The sequence below is a fragment of the Drosophila kikkawai genome, unplaced genomic scaffold (assembly GCF_030179895.1).
Source record: "Drosophila kikkawai strain 14028-0561.14 unplaced genomic scaffold, DkikHiC1v2 scaffold_52, whole genome shotgun sequence".
Classification (NCBI taxonomy): Eukaryota; Metazoa; Arthropoda; class Insecta; order Diptera; family Drosophilidae; genus Drosophila; species Drosophila kikkawai.
In genome coordinates this window covers 29677-37338 of record NW_027222712.1, presented here as the reverse complement: position 1 = coordinate 37338, position 7662 = coordinate 29677, and the positions used below count along the sequence as shown (strand labels likewise).

The window sequence follows — 7662 nt, the reverse complement described above, 5'->3', positions numbered from 1 at the left end:
TGAGCCAGACAGTAAAGCCCTAAAGAAGAATGAAGTTCACCCGATCTACAAGTTGCAGTTCCTACTGCATCGAAGAATCTCCGTGGAAGAACCTCACAAACGCAACGGTCCTGTGCAATGCACGAATTGCCAGGAGTATGGTCATACAAGGACATACTGCACCCTTCGGTCAGTCTGCGTAGTCTGTGGAGACTTCCACAACTCCGCACACTGCCCTGCGAACAAAGAAGACCCCAACACGAAAAAATGTGGAAACTGCGGAGGAAACCATACAGCTAACTACAGAGGCTGTGAGGTCTACAAGGAGCTGAAGAGTCGCATGCGAAGAGCGACAGCTACACGCCAACAAAATACATAAAATGTGTATTTTAATTCAAAAACTACTCCAGATGTATTTTTTGCCAAAGCAGCCAGATCTTCTTTTGGTCCGCTAAATGCCCCCACGGGCATCTCCTACGCCGAAGCTCTACGGACAGGTATGCAAAATCCACTCCCCTCAAACTTGTAGTGTACGTAGTTTTAAATATTTTTATTATGTGGCCTTTTTATAGAGGGTGGTAGTTACTATAAAAGAGGACCTTGTACTTCCTTCGCTAGGGATGCGCACTCTTGCTATGCTCGGGTCTAGCTCGCCGTAGGTCGGGGTTCTTTTAGCTAGGGATAGTACGACGCTACTACATTTAATTAGTGCGGCTTATTCAAAACAATAAATCATAATCAAGCTGAACTAGAGAAATAATATCGGAGACTGAATCTATAAATATACTACGGATGCACGCCGACTCGCGTTAAAGCTGAACTAAGGATTCTGATAGGTATTGGGAATTAAGGTGTTAATAATTCCATGAGTCTTTACCCTCCCTACCATGACAATGTTGCTTAAATTCCTCATTGTCCCTTAGCCGAGTTCAAATAACCCTACCACATAATAAAGTAAATGTCCGACACAAGTACTCGACAAACCATTATAATTATTTATTCAACATTCATATTCAATAAATTTCTATTTCATTTGTAATTCCATTTCTCCAAATTTATCTTCATTGATTCTAAATTTAATTTTAATTACAAATAACAAATCTTAATCTATCTTCTATTCTTTCCTATTTATTCCCTAACCCATAGTTTAATTCATAATATTTAATATTTAATAAGAAGTAGTAATAAGCATTTATATATCAATTAAAGAAAATTCAAATTATTATAGATCAAGAGTAAGATTTCAAACGACACTAGAGCGGCATTTTATAGAACTTTTATAATGGGTATTTGTTGTTCTTGTTGTTGTTTTATTTAGTACTCACGACCCTTTAATTATCCACTCCATGATGTGTTCGTAAAGTTGGGCCCAAGTTCACGTCGACATTGAAGAGCTGTTGGTCAAATTTATAGAACCTGTAGTAGCCAAGAGGCAGGTGCTCACTAGATACTGTGGGTTTTCCAGTGTACAATCGGATCGGTATTTGTGCACTTCTTGCTATGCTCGGTTCAAAGCTCGTCGGATATGGCGTGGGCCTTCCTCACCGATTATAAGTCACACCCTTTCACTACTGTAATAAAAGTTTAAGTGCACATTCTGTAAACTAAATGATTGGTCAACGGTTGAATTAATCGGACGTACGGACGGACCCTAAAGAGTAGGTATAAGAGAGGAACACTCGCGTTGTGGGTGGCTGTGGTGTCATCCGCCCCCACGTCTTTACCCTCCCTGCCGTGGTAAACTCTGATATACGTTTTTACTCCATTATTATTTCGTTAAACTTCAGGATAATTCATAATTCTGTCTCTTATAATTATTAATCATTTTCTTAATTTATCTAATCCCTAGATATTTATCTCTACGTTAATTGAAATTCATATAAACAAACGCGTAAATGTGCGGCTCGCTTAGGATCCCGTTTAAGTTATACATACGATCGATATATATATATACACAGAATAAATCAAATATGCGGCCTTGGTGCCAATTTACTTTCGATATACTGACTTACGCTCAGATCCTCCGCTGCTGGTTCGTTGGGCCCATCGAAGTTGCAGGTGCTGATGGCTGTTAGTTGGAAAGTTCAGAAACGATATTTAAATGGGACGCCCGCGTTCGCATTCACATATTACGCTAAACGGCAGAAAAGCAACAACAATATCAGTTACTTTCTATCTAATGTTACGCATTACTCTAAATTTAATCGATCTCAAAACTTTACGTCCTTCGGGTTACTGGAATCATCCAGCGGGAGCGCGCTGCTCACCGCGACGCGCCTCCAACTTCTTCGACAGGTCACATACCTGCCGCTCAAGCGAGCTCTCTATCCGGCTGCGCCTGCTCCTGCCTAGTCTCCGCTCAGCTACCTTCGCTGCACCTCCACTGTTCCTACTGGCTTATGCTCGAAAAGGTAATGCTTAGCCGCTGTCCATACAGCCGAATCGCCTTAGTTGGGGCTGCACGAGGCCGGTTACATTACTCCGAGAACTCAGACACAGGCCGCCTCTGGTCTGACTCTTGGAGATTTCTCGCTCCCGGTTTAGTGCGGTCGCACTCGGATCGCTATAGCTCCTTGGCAGCCGACGTGGCAAAGCAGAGGTTCCCAAAAAGTAGGGTTACGCGCACGTGCTGCGTTGGCCGCACGTCGACGTCTCTGCCGCCGTAGGGCCTCCGAAAATTTAGGTTATGGCCGCTCGGTCGCACAGCGTTGGGCTGCACGTCGACGTCGCTGCCGCCGTAGGGCTTCCAAAGAGTAAGGTTATGGCCGCTCGGTTGCACCGCGCCGCCTTGTTCGCTGATCGCCAACTTTTGCCGCGTGTGGCTGCCACGCCGGCGATACGCCACGCTTAGCGAAGGACGTAAGAGCCGTCGCCTAGCGCCAAACTAGCCCTGCACAACAAAAGGGTTAACTACACTATAAACTCTGCCGTTCCGTAGTTAATATTTACCCGTTCTCACTCGTGCACAACACTTATTAAGTTTTGGCACTGGTCTCTTGCTGGCACTTTACTATTAATTCGATTGAAACTGTATAATCCACGTGCCGGAATTATTATAGTAAAAATGATCTACGATGCGTGTGCTTTGCTCTGGTTTTCAATTTCAAGTGAGCGAGCGTCACAAAATTTCTCTACACGCAGCGTGCCTTGCATAGCAAACGAGCCAAAAGCTACGGGACTTTTCCCAAATCCTCTCTCGCGCTCTCCATGCTCGCGAGCGAAGGACTGGAGGAAGGAAAAATAAGCAAAAAATCGTACGATTTCGCTGGCGCTGCGAATGCAGGTAGAAGAAAAACGACATGTTCTGGAAGGCGCTACCCTACACTCTAGTCGCGGCATATGCGTTTCGATGGGTCGGTTCTATCATTTAAACTTACGATTATACTTATTTATATTTTCCTATTTGTTTTCCCTGCCCTTACCCTCTGACCCCTACACCACTCATCGAGAGTCCTACTCGAAGAGGTTTTAACTGAAAAAGGTCAGACAAGAATCGTTCTAGCTCTTTATGTCTTTCAGGTGATACACCCCTAAGGATTTCCCGACATCGTTTTCTAATTCATAGTAAATATGGCTAAGCTTCTTAGTAACTGTCGCTTTCATAAAGACTGGAGCCAGCTTACTGTTGAATTGTTTAGCCGCATTGCTTTGCGCAAAACTACGGGCATACACAGTGTCACCGACTTTAAAACATGCTGAACGCGAGCGCAAATTATAAACTTTTGCATTGTTTTCATGCGTTTCCCTAATTTTCTTCTGTGCTTGATTACGTGCTAGCTGCATGACATCAGGCGTTTTCAACAAAGTATCATCCTGTAACGACTTAATGTTTCTTAGTAATTCATAGTCCTTTCCGTTCATGATCATATTCTGTACTTCGGCAAACACAAGATTCTCCTTAGCTGGTGAGATGGGCCAATGCCTCTGTTTTACCGGCTTCGCTTGACCAACGTCTATGGAATGTTCAATTAGTTGAGTTCGACCTAATCCTTCTGACTCGTAAGAGGGAAGCTTAGAGATTACAGTCTCTAGCCTCTTCTGTTGCTCGATCGAAAGGACATGCGTTTTCGGGCTATCGTCCGGATCTTCGTCTCGCCCTACGTCAAGTTCAGCTACACTTCCGGTCTCTTCCATTATTTTGGACAATAGACCGAAGTCTCGCCAGAAATCAACTCCCAGATATATATCTTGCTTCAGCCCTGGGATCACAAAAAATTCGACTGGATGTGTACGATTTCGATAATTGATGTCTGCCACGAGTCTGCCTACGACTGAGCACTCGGAGTTATTCGCGGTTTTAATGCGACCTGAACATTTTCGTAAATTTGGGCTCTGAACTAAGTCTCTAGCAGCGTTGCCTCCGATACAGCTTATCGTTGCTCCTGAATCGAGTAACGCCACATAGCGCTTACCCACTAAATCGATTTCCGTGTATAAACGGTTATCGGAATTCATAAAAACTGCTGCTTTCAACTTTTTCCGGTTCTTTCGAACCTTGTTCCAAAATGATCGTGCTCTTAGTGTTGAACGTCCGGGTTTGCGAGTGTCAATACTGCTGCAAACGTCTGCGAATATTCTTCGTCTGGCTTCAGCGTACTGTGCTTCACGTATATGATACGGTTGGTTAACTTTTGCTGTGTTTGGGTGTACTTCTTGCAGATTTAAAACTTCACACGGTTCTGTCTGCGTACCACTACTGGATTTTAATGTTTCGGATGCGACGCGTGGATTTTGGCCGACGCATCCCTTTGTCGGTTTTCCGATGGTCTACAGTGCTGACAGTTCGGCTTAAAAGTGTTTTTGGCTCCGCATCCATAACAGAAGATGCTGCGAACTTCGAGACACTCGTCGAACCTATGGCCTATCTTATCGCAGTTCCAACATCTTATCTGATTAGTCTGTAGGGCTGACACATCTTCTCGACCTACATCCTCGGATTCCTGTTCTAGTTGAGCAATATAAGGTCGTGTTCCGACTTGGTTCTTCCCTTGCTGCGGTCTATTCTGCTTACAAAACTGTTCGTGCGTTCGTATCTCTTCCCTTAAGGTGACTAAGGAATCTATGCGCAAATGCATCAACTCGTACCTCAGCGATGGCTTCGCATGTCGAATCAGCAGTTCAACTAACGACTGCTCTGAAAGTCGAGTACTCAAGCGCGAAACCAACTTTTCTATTTGGAATTGGTACTCTTCGAATGGTTCCCTGTCTGCTTGACGCCTACTATTGATAGATTCCCATATGTCCATGTCTGTATCCACATCTCGAAATTTCTGTCTAAATTCCCTGCAAAACTCTGCCCATGTAAAATTCGTACATGCTTGGTGGAATTTCCAATACCACTCATTCGCTTTGCCGGTAAAGAACAGATGTAGGTGATCACAAAGAAGCTGATGATCTCCGTTCAAGTTTTGTTGGGCTAGTGCTTGTACTCTGTACAGAAAATCCTCTGTCTGCAAGCCATCTTTGGCTCCATCAAATTTGATGTGCCAACTCTGGATAATACCGGGCACCTTCTCCGGCTGCACCGAAGTGTGCGACCTCTCAGAGTTTCGACTAGATTGTCGATTCCCTAATCTCTCGTTTCGCTCCCTGTTCGGTAAGTTCAATCCTGACCCTGGCTGAGTTTGACCTATTGCGAAAGCTTGTCCCTGTGTTACATTGTTCATGCTTCTCCTACTCGGGGATTGGGCATTCTGTTCGAGCTGCAAATTCGATATCTGTGATTGTATGAAAAGAGTCAAATCCTGCATAAGCTTCTGTTGCTGAGACTGCATTGCTGCTTGAACTACTCTACCTATTTCTTCGACACTCTCTGCTCTAGATGAATCGAGAACTGATGGTGTATTAGCGCTTCTATCGCGCTGCTGCGCCACGTTACTACGTTGCTGAGACCTAGTAACCATACCTCTGCGTTGCCCCAAACTTCGACCTCTTCTTGGTTCATTCCTGTTACGGCCTCGGTTTGTGATAAGATTGCTGCTGCCTTCGCCAGCGTCATATTCATTGGGTGCTCTTCCTGACTCGGATCTTTGTTCTGCATCTGCCAATTCGGCTAATAAGTTATTGTTCGATACTGACAACTGCTGCACCGTGCATGGTTGATTGCAAGTCGGACACGAGTTCGTTACTGACAAGTGATCTCTAATACATTGATGATGAAATCGATGATTACAAGGAGAAGCTGCTGTCATATCGTTCACGCTTAAAGGTCGTGTGCATAGAATGCAAACACTCTCGTCATTATTAGAAGCGGCTGCTAAATTCTCTAAGCTATGATGAATAGGCATTTTCTTCTTCTGTAACTGTTATTGGTTGCTTAATATTTTCAAATTATGGTCTTTGTTTTTCCAGCTAGTTTCTGTCGAATACCTTCTTGCTGAGCGTTCTCTCCTAACCAACTCTATACTAATATTGTCTATATTGTTGCGGCTTTGTAGGTTTGTATTCGCTGTATTGGTCATCCATCGAAGTTCCTCTGACCACTTGATATTCCTAAATACGCGTACAGTACCTTTTGCCAGTAGTCTAAACTGTCGCCTTTGGATAGTATTCTGCGCTCGGTTAGCACTGGTCGATAGTACCACGAAGTTTTGATAACATATCGCTATTCCAAGCTACTAATTCCGAATTCGCTTCCCTCTACCTATTGAACGGGAGTTTGATCCACCTAACTAATTTCAGGCTCGAGTTTTTGCGCCTGTGAGTGGGTTCGTTGCGGTCGCCTTGATCCGTAAGATCTCGAATCGAAGACGCAATTCCGGCTAAGAAGTCCTCAACTCGCAACTAGCAAATCTCTAGTATAAAATAGTAACAATTTCTGCTGATTAAATTAATTACAAAAAAATTCTTTTGGATGGATAGTCGAGCATTTTCATGGGCTAAAACCACTCGAGGGTCCTGCACCTAAAACAATAGGTATTTGCGGCTCCTGCGAGTTGCACTATAGCTTGATATTCTTCTTCCTCTTATTTCTCAAATGCAGATAACGGTCTTTGGCCCCACGTTGGGCGCCATTTTATTTATGTAGTAGCCAAGAGGCAGTGCTCACTAGATACTGTGGGTTTTCCAGTGTACAATCGGATCGGTATTTGTGCACTTCTTGCTATGCTCGGTTCAAAGCTCGTCGGATATGGCGTGGGCCTTCCTCACCGATTATAAGTCACACCCTTTCACTACTGTAATAAAAGTTTAAGTGCACATTCTGTAAACTAAATGATTGGTCAACGGTTGAATTAATTGGACGTACGGACGGACCCTAAAGAGTAGGTATAAGAGAGGAACACTCGCGTTGTGGGTGGCTGAGGTGTCATCCGCCCCCACGTCTTTACCCTCCCTGCCGTGGTAAACTCTGATAAATTAAGTGTTACCCCTTAACTAAGTTCATCTTTTCGATCTTAGCTCATTCTGAAGTAATTCGACATCCACTTGCTGTATTAACATAGACCAAAGATATACGTTTTTACTCCATTATTATTTCGTTAAACTTCAGGATAATTCATAATTCTGTCTCTTATAATTATTAATCATTTTCTTAATTTATCTAATCCCTAGATATTTATCTCTACGTTAATTGAAATTCATATAAACAAACGCGTAAATGTGCGGCTCGCTTAGGATCCCGTTTAAGTTATACATACGATCGATATATATATATATACAGAATAAATCAAATATGCGGCCTTG

At 43.5% G+C, this 7662-nt stretch overlaps 1 long non-coding RNA gene across 1 annotated transcript; it reads right to left on the bottom strand.

Annotated features, from left to right (window-relative positions):
* Positions 1–2144: 2144 nt before the first annotated feature.
* LOC138929578 (uncharacterized) lies at positions 2145–3136 on the bottom strand. Its single transcript, XR_011445827.1, has 2 exons — positions 2929–3136; positions 2145–2869 (listed from the first exon to the last, which is right to left on the bottom strand). It is a non-coding gene; the product is annotated as an uncharacterized lncRNA (long non-coding RNA).
* Positions 3137–7662: the final 4526 nt, after the last annotated feature.